We start from the raw sequence: 13,656 nt of genomic DNA, 5'->3' as shown, positions 1-13,656 counted from the left end.
GCAGGTGGACATGTGCCTGACGGTAGGGGGACATGTGGGTCGGTGGGTTAAGGAGGCGGATGGAAGACTCCTATGTTGGCTAAAGGCACAAACTGCCAGAGCAGGGAGATATGCTGGAACTGTACAAACACAATTTGCGCCAAAGCGGGACAGCTGTGTGCAGTCCTGGTCACCAGACCACAAGGGCATACAAAAACAGTGACATCCAGATTAGAAGCAGGAGCCCCCACTAAGCCGCACAAGCGTACTCCACCATGCAATCAGATTAGGCACTATTTTATGAGAACCCCAACTTCACTTCCCCACCTACCCGCGGTAACCTCTAACCACTGTAATAAATTACCTGTCTACCTCTTTTGAACGACATTTAAAACCTGGCTTCCAAATCCCTGGAAGAAAGATAGAGAGAAAAAGAGACAGGGAGAGAGAGTCCCGGACACTGGCGATCCGCGGGAAACACATCACCCTTAATTGTGTGACCGCTACTCATTAAATCGTATCCACGAGTGATAGATTCTCACAGAAGTGTGAACATTCTTTCCATGCCTGTTCTTCTAAAACCTCAGCGTTCTTTGTGTTTCAACAAATAATATCGCAGTTTCCTAAATTCGAGAGGACGCAGCCTCTACAAGCCAGCGTCTACAACCTTTTCAACCTAAAATACCAATTTCCCAGCAGTTCACCAATCACCCACATTCTGCAATGAGAGACCCAGTGTCAGTTCTGTGAGACTCAGAGCCGCCCTCACATTCCGGCTCACAACATCACACAGTGCTACCCAAAACTCTACAGTCTTAATTCCATCAGTCCAATTGGCGCTGCCATTACAGCCTGGACGATGCAGACTCAGAGCGTTGCATCAAATGATTGTCTTCGTGTGAAAATCGATGAAGAGAGAAAGCAGAAAGTAGGAAATTATTTCTCTCGACTGAGTCGTCAAAGAGGATATGGACTAAGGACAACCTGTAAGGCATTCAGAGGGGAGCGAAGTGCGATTTATATTCTTTGATTCTGGACCGTATCCCATGAGTGGGTTCTGGAAGAAGGCACTCTCACAATATTTTAAAAAGTATCTGGACGAGCACTTGAATTAGGCAGAGAAAGCTGCGGATCAAGTGGTGGAAAGAATGTCGACATAAAGTTGCCGTCTGCCTGCATACGGTGGGAAGAAGTTGCTGTTTATGTAATTTTTATCTATATGAATCGAAATATACTGTTCCAAAGACAAACATTTTTCAGGCTGCACTGCCTGTAATATAATTGTATTGTCAACCAGTGGTAGCTGCACACTGTGTGGTAAATATAGTTTGAATAACATATATAGTTTACTTGCGCTTTGATACTAAATCCCGGAATTAGGAAAGACAGAAAAGGAACCCACAGCCTCACACTGTTCCAGTGACTACAGGTACAGAATGAATCATCTCTCTCTCTCTCTCTCTCTCTCTCTCTCTCTCTCTCTCTCTCTCTCTCTCTCTCTCTCTCTCTTTCTCTATCTCTATTTCACTTTCTCTCGCCTGCTCCTCACCCACCACCAGAAGTAAACTACAGCGACCGACATAGCTATCAACAAGCACGTCTTTTTAATGTGGCATGAAAGCTGAGCACTCGGTGGAAGCTCACGCGTATACACGGAAAATGTGCAACCTGCACAGGGATGGCATCCAAAGTCAGAATGAACCCAGATCTCCAATGTTGTGAGGCAGAGATTCTACTCGCTGCATTACAGTTCTGTGTGTGTGTGTGTGTGTGTGTGTGTGTGTGTGTGTGTGTGTGTGTGTGTGTGTGTGTTTCTGTGCTTGTAAGTTTGTGTGTGTGACTGTGTGTCTTTGTGTGTGATTGTGTGCATCTGGGTGCGTGTCTATATGTGTGTGTGTATTTGTTTGCGTGTTTGTGTGTGTCTGCAGTGTTTGTGTGCCATAAAGTCATAAAGCCAAGCAGCCTGGAAACAGGTTATTCCACCCAACACGTCCAAGCCGACCAGAGGACACCCATCGGTATTAATCTTTTCGTCCAGCACGTGGCCCACAGCCTTCTGTACCGATATCATGCAAACGTTCTCTTCAATACTTCTTCAATGCTGTCAGCGGTCCTGCTTCCACTGCTCTCTCACGTAGTGTGGCCCAGGTACTAACCACTCTAAGGATGAAAAAGTTCACTTTCAGATCCTGTCTAAGTCTATTACCTATTTCCTCGTTAAATTGCCTTTGATAAGGGGAATAATTTCTTTATTAATTCTTATCGAATTCACTCCTAATTTTAAATGCTTCTATCGTGTCACATTTAAACCTGTTCACGCCAGGGAAAACAGACGCAGACTCAGCAGTCTGACTTTACAACTGGAACGCTCCACGATAGGCAACGACGTGGTAAATCTCCTCTGCACTCTCCGCAGCGCCACTACATACTTACTAGAGTGTAGTGACCAGAACTACATGCAGTCCTCCAGCTGAGGTCTGACCAATGTTGACGAAGTTGGAGCATAACTTTTCTGCTCCCGAATTCAATGTCCCAAATAATGACGGCCAGTCCTCTATGTGCATTGGGAGCAACGTTATCGACCTCCACCAGCACCGTCAAGGATCTTTGGACGTGTGCATCAAAGTCCGTCAGTTTTTTGCAATATTTGCTGGGACTTGACCATTTACGGTGCATGTATTCGGCTCGGCAGGACTTCCAAAGAACACCACCTCACATATATCAGGATTGAACTCAATCTGCCATTTCTCAATCCATCCCACCAACCGTGTGTGTGTGTGTGTGTGTGTGTGTGTGTGTGTGTGTGTGTGTGTGTGTGTGTGTGTGTGTGTGTGTGTGTGTGTGTGTGTGTCTGTCTGTCTGTCTGTCTGTCTGTGTCTGTGCGTGTTTACGTCGGCAGCAGATCTTTAGTGGGATTGAATCAAATCAATATCTGTGAAAACGCAATAGAAATATAGAACATAGATCATAGACCACTACAGCACAGTACAGGCTCTTCAGCCCACAATATTGTGCCGACATTTTGTCCTGCTCTTAGATCTATCTAATCCTTCACTCCCTCATAACCCCCTATTTTCCTATCATTCATGTGTCAATCTAAGAGTCTCTTAAATGTCCCTAATGTATCTGCCCCCACAACCTCTGCCGGCAGTGTGTTCCACGCACGCACCACTCTTTGTGTTAAAAACTTACTCCTGACATCCTGCTTCTACCTTCCTCCAATCACCTTAAGATTATGTCCCCTCGTTTTAGCCATTGTCGCGCTGGAAAAAAGTCTCTGACTGTCTACTCGATGTATGCCTTTTATCATCTTGTACACCTCTACCAAGTCACCTCTCATCCTTCTTCTCTCCAGATGAAAATCCCTAGCTCTCTCAACCTATCCTCAAAAGACAGCTCGATCAATTTATCCTCACAAGACTCCAATTGCTGGCAGTCGAGACCGGAGGTAAGCTGGGAAAGGACAGTGCCGTTCTGCATCTGTTACCAGGACTCAGCGGCCAGAAGGGAGCTGAAGAACTGAAGGAAGGAGATGCACATTCCTCTGGGAAACTACAGGACAGAGTGATATGGCCTGCTGACATCGCTCAACACAGCGCACATCCGCAGAAATCAAGGTACAATTTACGTATTCATTACCAGAATGGACATTTGTCAGAAGACCTCGATGAAGACTGTAAATGGAGCCGATGGTTGTTGTTTGATAAGTCTCTTATGATTACGGCTTCATGTTTTATTCCCGAGAGAGATCTTGTTACGGTAAACCAGAGGACGTTGATGTATTTTGTGATATTCACCAAAATGGCTCTGATGTAATGTGTTTGTTCAAGCAACTGTAACGTAGATCTGTGGTCAGGGATATGACCGTGTCACTGGAGACTGATCCTCTGTACAAATCGGAGATATTGGAGGACATCAGCTCAGAGTTTCTGCCTGAGCACTGGATGCCGGAGCACATATTCTCAGTGAAATGGGATACCCAGTAATCTGGCGGATACGAGACATTTACTTCCTGTAATTTCAGCCGTTGGAGTTTCCTGGAAGCCACTGTTTCAGCTGCCGTTAATGGACATTGATATTTACTTCTACTGCACTGAACTGTTTCTGTCTCTACTTCTTTCCACAGCCATCTGCCTAGTCCAAGCGTTTCAACAATGGTATGTCCCGGGTCTCTGCGCCTTTTGTCTTGGAACAGCAGCACTGTATTTGCATTGAATCTGCTCGCGTGTTGATACTGAATACTGTAAATATTCAGGGGGCGTGTGCCCGGGACATGACCAGGAACCGGTTAAGGTAGCTGTTAACAAAAAGACAGCTTTGAAATGTTTCATATGCAGGCTGCGATTTTTTTTTCATAAATATGCGTTACGTAGACGTATTTTGAAAATGAGATAGTTCATAGAGGAGTCAAATAAACCATGCCGGTACTGTAATGTGGCGAGATTCAACAACAACTGCAATCTCTTTTCAATCAATTTCTCAAATGCGTTGAATTGAAATCACTGCTGTGAAATTATGTCTCGATTATCTCTGCATCTGGCACCGCGAACAAGGTGAGCTGCTGGCCCTTTAAATACACTCCTCTGCCTCGCTGTGGTGAGCTCAGTATTGATCGGAATGTCTGGCGCTGAGCTTGTCTGAGCCTCCACTGTATCTGTTGCAATCAGCCGGCCTCTCCTTATTCTGCCACTGACAATGAGCGGCAGGAATTTGATGTATCGTCAATGGAACAGTTCCGCGGCAGGGCGACCGGATTTAGTCATTTCGCTCACCGGGAGATACAACCAGACCCGGAAGAGATGTTCCTCACGTATTACCTCTGCAGAGTCAGTTACCCCGCTGGCGCCCCACTTCACCTGAACCTTCCAGTCCTTAGTATGGAATCCTTAGTACGGAATCCTTACCCAGAAATGATCCAGTCATTTAGCTCCCTCATCCCGTTCTCGATTCAGCGCGACACCGCGTCCTCTCGCGGCACTTTTTTCATGGTACAGGAGCTGATTTCAACCACTGGAAGCAGCAACAAAGCGAAAATATCATCTGAGCCCATCCAACTCTTGGCTCCGTGTCTGAACTCTATGCTGCTTCCTTCTCTCTCTCTCTCTCTCTCTCTCTCTCTCTCTCTCTCTCTCTCTCTCTCTCTCTATCTCTCTTCCAGTTAACTTGGTGGCGATTGTGATCCTGTCCCATGGAAATTGCTGTCCCTCCAAATCTATCACTCGCTTCCTGGTGGGAATGGAAGCGGCAGATCTCCTACTCGTTATATCGGACCCCCTGCTGAATGGACTGCTCTGATTTATTTTCCACGATCATTCCTCCGTATTACTCCCGTGTACCGTATCGGTCTATGGTTAGCTTTTGCGAGCACCTTGGTTTCTGTCTGGCTGACGGTCACTTTCACCTTTGATCGATTGGTGGCCATTTGTTGTGGGAAGCTGAAAACAAAATATTGCACCGAGAGAACAGAGGCTGTGGTTATCGGGACAGTGAGTGTGTTGGGATGCTCAGACACGTTCCCTTGATACATCATATACGAGCTAAGAGATATAATTTATAGTGTTCCCGAGGATTGTGTCCGGAAACACAGCCACACTACATCCCCTGCATGGGGAGCATATGAGATGTTCCAGCGCATTTTAACCTCTTGTGTCCTGTTTCTTCTGATTTTACTGCTCAGTGCTCTGACGGACAGACGGATTTTAGCGACCAGTCGAGTCCGCAGGGCGATCCAGGGCCGCAACAGTGGAGAGAATGATAAGGACCCGGAGATGTAGAACCGAAGGAAATCCATCGTTTTACTCTTCAGTATAACCGGTAGTTTTATTTTGTTGTGGGTAACAATGGTGACGTTCTCTACCTGTCGACGAATTGCAAAGAGTTCTTATTATTCAGCCACCAATGCCCGTTATATCACACAATACACAGCAACGATGTTGCAGCTTCTCGGTTCCCGCACCAATACGTATATTTAAGCCACAACACAGAGGAAATTCCGAGAGGAACTGCAAAATGCGGTGAAATACCCGCTGAATCGGATTATCTATTTCATGAAATGACTGTAATAAAATGTGTAAACCGTTGAAATTTAATCAACCTTCGTGCTCACTCTATGACACCCCAAATGACAGCAAGTGTAAATCATGTATTTACAGTGTTCTGAAGCAGTCGCTTCCAGTGGATCTCGACAAAACCCAGTTCTCCCCCTGTCAGAGCGATTATTTTTATCCACATACTCTGCATCGCTCCTCCCGCACCGTCACACCGATATGGTTTCTCTTCTTCACAATTCTGACGATTGCTATTCAACTGAGGCGCGAACGCTGCTTCTCATCCTGTCCATCCTGTCTGATCCGTTGATACTTCCAGTTGCTTCTCTGTTATTCCAGGTGGGTCTCTGCACTCGCTCGCTCAGGTCGGGCTCGCTTACTCTCCTCACCATCCCACTTTGCTCATTCTCCTCTTTATTGATGCTCCCTTCGCTACAATCCCCGCCGCTCAGTCTTTTTCGCTCCTTGCGTGCACCTCTCCTTATATCGTCTCGACCACTCTGATTCTTCGTGTCCACACCTTCTCCACCCTCCATCAGGTGCAGGTCTTTACTTATGTTTCTTATTTTAACACTTACTCTCCCCTATTTTACCGCTAATGACGTACGGAACTAAGACACAGAGAAAGAAAAGTCGACAGTGTGAGAGCAGCAGATATAGAGGGACGGAGTTAGGTTGGGCAGTCAGCTAAACGCTGTGAAAGTTCGCCCAAACTGTCACCTCTACATCCCTGTGTTGGCTTTGCAACACAATCCGAAATCTGGAAACTAGTCCCGAAATCCCAGACCGCCGGAGGTCCGTTTATCCCACAAGGACAAGGATTATTTAATTATCGTGAAATAGGGCTACCTCTATTGGAAGAATGTGGAAGTGTTGGACTGGTGCCGACTCTGAGCCGCACCACAGTGACTCTGCAGACGCATCCCCGTGTGGGGCATGTGTTGCTTCACCTTCCATTGCCCGACACTGTTCGACATGACATCCTTGTTGCACCTGTGATTAACGATTAATCGGAGCCAACAATTAACACAACCGGTGTTCAGAGACAACTGATGTCATCACGTTACCCCGGGGTGAGGTCACCATTTCCTCTCTCCTTCCTCTGTCTGGTATGAGGATCGTCCCAAATGTTTTCCTTGAAATTCTCCACCCTCTTGTTTTGACAAACCCATGCAACTGCTCCATCAGAAGAAGTCTGGGTCACTTTGTGGCATCAGTCAATAATACTCCAGCCGCTATGACCAGTTACTGAGGGAGACGGGAACAACGCAAGATCCTGTGACCTGCGGCTCCAGACCCTTTACCTTGACAAATCATTCCCTGTCCAGCTGTTATCCGTTATTGGACGGATGTGTCACTACAAACAGAGTAATATATCTGTACAGAAGAGATCTGCCACCCTCGGACATTACTGTGCCGTGAAATCTCACCCCTTCCTATTTCTACATGACAATGGGGCCGGACTGGCCGCGGATTCTTGGCGCATCCAAGCCCTGGTCTCCAGCCATTGCTTCTCGCCCATGTTGCGTTCATTCTGCTCTGAGATACCTGGACATTCTGGGTTATTATGCATTCAACAAGTATTTACTTCAAATGCAACATTTCTGTTTGGTTGTATTTAATGTCTGATGAACATTTGCTTTGTGAATTCTCCATCACTCACTGAGTTCCTTCTCAAAGTATCCGCGATTACTGATAGAAATGTGTGCGAGACATCGGTAATGAACAATGAGGTATTCGTTATTGGCAATAAAGAGAGCGCTACATTTCAAACGAATAAAGCTTTGGCTTATTCCTGTGTCCTTACATCTGAGTCACTGTTGCCGTGGGGAATGTCTCTGATCATATCCAAAGGCAGGTTCACAACTCGTCAACAGAGAGTGAAGCCGTCTCCCCGTTACCCCAGCAAACTCCCCGAAGGAAGAATGAGCTGACCGCTCCTGCAACTCGCTATCCAACTCTCCCAGGGATGGACAGTGCGGTGTCAGGGCACGTTAAAGCTTCTTCAGCTTTGTCAGTCAAAGGCTGCGAGAGCAATGGGTGATTGCAGCGCAATGACAACGCCTCACCCTGTTTACTATTTCAAAGCCTTTTCTAACTTTCAGGACTTCAATATTATCTCCTCATAATATCCCTGTTCCATGGGGAGAGTCCTCAGCTTCTCCAGTCTATCTACAGAATGACAGGTTTTCATCATTGCAATTATTCCAGCAAAATGTTTCAGTGTCCTTGTTAAACCCAGTATAACTTCTCCTCCTACTGATGCAGCCGTTCCAGATCTTCGCTTATTTGATTCGGATTTTCAGTTTATTCAGTTTTGTATGCTTTTCAAAAAAAAAACTGCAGCTGTGGCCAAACGATTTTTTTTCCGAAATCCATCAGGATTTCCTTGTTTTCCTTTCCAATGCTCTGTCTAAACAGCAGGACCCCGTGTTTTCCCGTGATCCCTCTGCAGCTCAATGCTGTTCAGGGTCTTGCCATTAACTGTATACTTACCCCATACATTAGACCTCCCAAACTGTAACACCTCAGAATTGCTCACAGTCAACTACCTCTGCATTCGGAAACTGACCAATATTTTAACCCCAGTCCGAAGTCCTTTAACTCTGGGATGAAAGGGAACTTATCAATATATATATATATATATATATATATATATATATATATATATATAGATAGATAGATAGATAGATAGATAGACAGACAGACAGACAGACAGACAGACAGACAGACAGACAGACAGATAGATAGACAGATAGACAGATAGATAGATAGATAGATAGATAGATAGATAGATAGATAGATAGATAGATAGATAGATAGATAGATAGATAGATAGATAGATAGATAGATAGATAGATAGATAGATAGATAGGTAGATAGATAGGTAGGTAGGTAGATAGATAGATAGATAGATAGATAGATAGATAGATAGATAGATAGATAGATAGATAGATAGATAGATAGATAGATAGATAGATAGATAGATAGATAGATAGATAGATAGATAGATAGATAGATAGATAGATAGATAGATAGATAGATAGATAGATAGATAGATAGATAGATAGATAGATAGATAGATAGATAGATAGATAGATAGATAGATAGATAGATAGATAGATAGATAGATAGATAGATAGATAGATAGAGAAAGAGAGAGACGGATAGACAGACAGACAGACTGCGTAGGGCTGTTATGGGTCGGGCGAAGTGGTTTCAATAATTGGCCTTGAGAAGCTGTATCTTCTGTTCGCCTGCATCAACAGAAGAACAAGCCTGGCTGGAGATATACTGATTGAGCTCTTTCGATTTCTCAACGCCTGAGTGGAGTTGAAATGCTGACGTAGTCGCGCTGAAGTAAATTGTGCTTCGTGTTTTTATTGTACGCTTGTTTGTCTGCGGATGTGTGACCAGCTCATATTTCCGGGTGTGTGTCTTTCTCTTTGCGTGTGCAATGTAAGGTTTTGTTGCGCGATTTTTTGTGTGTTTTTATGAGTCAATTTTTGTCCATGTGTGTTTAAGTATCTCTTCTTCTGAGTATGTCTCACTGCCAGTGAGTTTGACTGCAGGCCGAGTGATTGTGTGTGTTCGGATGATTGTATGTCTGTCTGTGTGATTTCCATCCCTCTGCATCTCTCTCTCCCTTTCTGTTTGTGTATCTGGTCTGGAATGTGTTGCTGCGTGCTTTGTCTGTGTGTGTGTGTGTGTGTGTGTGTGTGTGTGTGTGTGTGTGTGTGTGTGTGTGTGTGTGTATGTGTGTGTGTTTGTGTGCCTGTGTGTCTATGTGTGTATATTTGTGTGTGTGTGTGTATATGTGTGTGTGTTTGTGCGCGCGCGCGCGCGTGTGTCCATGATAAACTCCCAATCAGGGCAATCCTATTCCCATTTCTGCAGAATATAGACTTACTCGAGAACAAGCAAGTGCATTTCTATCCTTTTGATACCATCGGGAGAGGAAGAAAGGGGAAACCACATAATTAAAGCAATTTGTTTTGTAAATTCAAAATCGTTGATATATTTTGTGAAAGTTGTTATTTTCTGGTAGCAGTAACAATGCAAGCCTTAAAGGTATAAAAAAGTACAGCAAGTTATACAACTAAATATATTGTGCAACACAGGAATAACGAAATTCAGAAAAAATATTATGTCAGATCGCTCGGATTAAATTAAACTGTTGTTCTTCCAATGTGCATGTTCCTTGCTTGTCTCCCTCACCACCACCGCCAGTAGCCATATTTACCTCTGATACCACCTCTCCCACAGACAAATGATTTATTGGAGAAAGAGGGTCGGATCCTGATCGAACACGAAAAAGAATAACGCACATGTTGAGAAAACAAATAGCAATGGCGGTCTCTCATGCAGAGAGATTGAACAGAGAGAGGGAGAACATTCTCATCCTATCCCCCATCATACCCGGCGAATGGAGAAAAGGTGGGGTTGGTCCTCCTGTTTCCCGCTTATGCCATACCTTAGACAGACAGATAAATAAGTGGGTGTATACAGAGACCGACGCAAAGATAAAGAGACACATACGCACACCATCACACAGACACTGAGAGACAGACAGACAGACGAATAGCAGAGAGGAACATACGTACACAGTCGCAGAGAGACAGATAGACTTGGACATACTGAGACAGACATGGAAACCATCAAATAAAAATGGAAGGAGTTACGTCCTCAGTTTCATGAGGTAATAATCAAGACTAGTTTTTTTTATTCAACGCTGAGCAGAAACATTCAATGTGTCCATGCTGACCCGCATTGACTGTATACTGCATAGGTCATTCACCGGGATGTTACCCGGATTGGAGTGTCTCAGTTCCACGCAGAGATTTGTTGAACTGCGTTTGATTTCCCCGAAGCACAGGGTGCTGAAGGATAACCTGATGGTGGAATGCAAATCAAGTGGAACATCGATTGTGGGAGATGGTAAGAATCGCTTACCGTTGGCTGGCATGACCCAAACAGGAGAGGGCAGGGACAAACAAAAAGTAAGGAAGGTAATAAGGGAATTACCGGGGAGTTTTCAAACAGCGAATGGATAGAATGAGGGACGTGTCTGGCGGAGGGATCTTAAGGGCGTGATGCCACTGGCGGAATGTTTTGAGCTGTTTTATAGCTTGAACAATTTAACAATTAAATTCAATGGGCACTTTACTACGTTCTTCAGTTCCTTTCTGAATCTGCTCTGCGTCACCATATAAATACAAGAGTTGGTGCAGGAACTGAGAACATGCAACATGATTGCTGTTCGTTTCGTGATGGCAAGCTCTTCAGTCATGGGCCGCCTATTGCATGCAATTCGGAAATAAATTCGATACCCAACGTTCGTCCACCACAACAAGATGAAACTGCTAGTGATACTGAAGAGTAAATAATGGATTTCCTTCGGTTCTTCGTTTCAGATTCCATGTCATTCTCTCCACTGCTGCTGTCCCGGAGCTCCCTGCGGAATCTGTTGGCCGCTATGGTGCGCCGTACCGTCAGATAATTGAGTAGTAAGATCAGTAAGAAGGGTATTAAAGGAGTTACGACGCTGTCAACAATGTCAAATGCTACCCAGGCTGGTGAAATTAACCAGCTTGGTATTGTGTCGCACCGCCATGGAACACCATTAATGAAGCATTATTCCTCATAAACAAAGTACCATGGTACAACCAGAAGACAGCTCAGCACGTTCACTGACCCTACAACCACAGCCGCCGTTCGATCGGTGCAATATTTTGTTTTCAGCTTCTAACAACAAATGGCCACAAACCGGTCAATGGTGTAAGCGACCGTCAGCCAAACGGATTCCTTCGTGGCCGCAATAAGCAGGACAATATTGAGTCTGCACACGTGCGTGATGCGCAGAAATGAATGTGGGAAATAAATCGGACCAAGTCGCATCGGCAAGGGATCAGTGATAACGACCAGGAGGTCGCCTGATGCCATGGCCACTAGCTAGCGAGTGATACATTTGGAGAGACCGCACTTTCCCCGGGACAGGATAACAATCGCCACCACATTACCTGTAAAAGAGAGACAAGGAAGTAGAGAGATTGTTGATCAAACCGAAGGCAAAATACCACGATGACATTTGGAACTTCTTTGCTCCAACCACAGAGAAACGTATTCTTTCCTCATCCGGCGCCTTCCACGCTACGAATCGTTTCTCTTTAGACAGAGTTAATCACGAAATAACAGTTCGACACGAAACAGACTACGTGAGGTCCGAGTACGAGCACGAGTGCTGTCCAGTGCTGGGAGGACACAGCAACTGATCCAGATTAGTCCGCTCAGTGTATCATAAGGTTTAACCCCTAGACGGACGCTACAAACTGCGTGAATATGTGCGCCTGGTTTGGGTTGTTGTTGGATATTGTCGGTGGGGTATAGGAGTTGGTCAGCAGTTGTCCGAGACGTGGTCGGCAAGCTGATGACCTTGCGGGATATTATATAGGATACCTACAATGTCCCAGTCCAACAAACTAACTGATGCCTTAAACAGCCCATTAATGGTTACTTCCCATAAGAACAAAAACAGGGGAACAATCTGTTCGGCCCACCATGCGCACTACCTGTCATAAACACAGTTACAGTAATTCTACTCTCATCTAATTTAATTCCCCCAACGTTGTTATAGTGTCTCCTTCAGCTGCAAATTAGGCGACATCTTCCAGCGGCCAATTAATCTTCCGGCAATTCTGAGGAAGCCAGAGATTGCAAGAGAGCGGGGATGACAGGAGAAATGTGGTTCGACCTTTTCTGGAAATGTTACAGTATACTCTGTTTCCCGAAGTAATATTTCTTCATGAGCCGTCGTGACTTTAATTCCGGCTCTTGGCTAAAACAACGTACAGTACAGCAAATCATTCAGTTCAGGGAATAATGACAATGTCAGGCTTGGAGGAAGAACACTGCCTCTGTTCAGTTATAAATCGAAGGAGCGGTGGGTTAGTACATTCTGTCGCCGAACTGCTCTATTCGCGGCCGACAAGGAAATCCGTATCATAGATCAGTAAACGTCACTGACCGCGAGATTGAACCGTACCGAGAATTCCAATGCCTGAAATAACAGGATAATAAATTCGCTCGATGCTCCTGATTATCGTCCATCCAATTCCCATTGCTGTGAGAAGCGGCGCCTCTATCACTGTGCTGGCTACTGCTCGGGCATTGACACTGAGCAAGTGTTCCAGATTTCTATAGGTCTGAGAGTGATACCCCTGATAATTGATTCTGCAACCTCATTTTAACCACGTCAACAAAGACATTACTTCAGGCCCATTGACTCTGGTGAAAGCAAAGTTTTTATTTTAGTAAAATATGCGCAAGGTCAAGCAAATGATCTCATTCGAGCATCTCACAGGAATGAATGAGTTTCGACTTACATGTGACGGATTCGTCGGTCATGGACGGCTTCTCTTCTGCATATGTTTTTGGTAAAATGTTTTGCTGAATGATAATTAAACAAACAGAGGCATATAGGTTTAGGAGAAAAAAATACAAATTCAGTGGTCAAAATACTTTTTTCACATGGTGCCATAGTATAAAAGGAGAGGAATGAGCTTTAAAGAGAATTTAACGGGTATATTATTTTTAAACACAAATTGTTTGATACATGGAACGAGCAGCCAGA

Source organism: Pristis pectinata, chromosome 29 (assembly GCF_009764475.1).
Source record: "Pristis pectinata isolate sPriPec2 chromosome 29, sPriPec2.1.pri, whole genome shotgun sequence".
Classification (NCBI taxonomy): domain Eukaryota; kingdom Metazoa; phylum Chordata; class Chondrichthyes; order Rhinopristiformes; family Pristidae; genus Pristis; species Pristis pectinata.
This window is presented reverse-complemented; position numbering follows the sequence as displayed.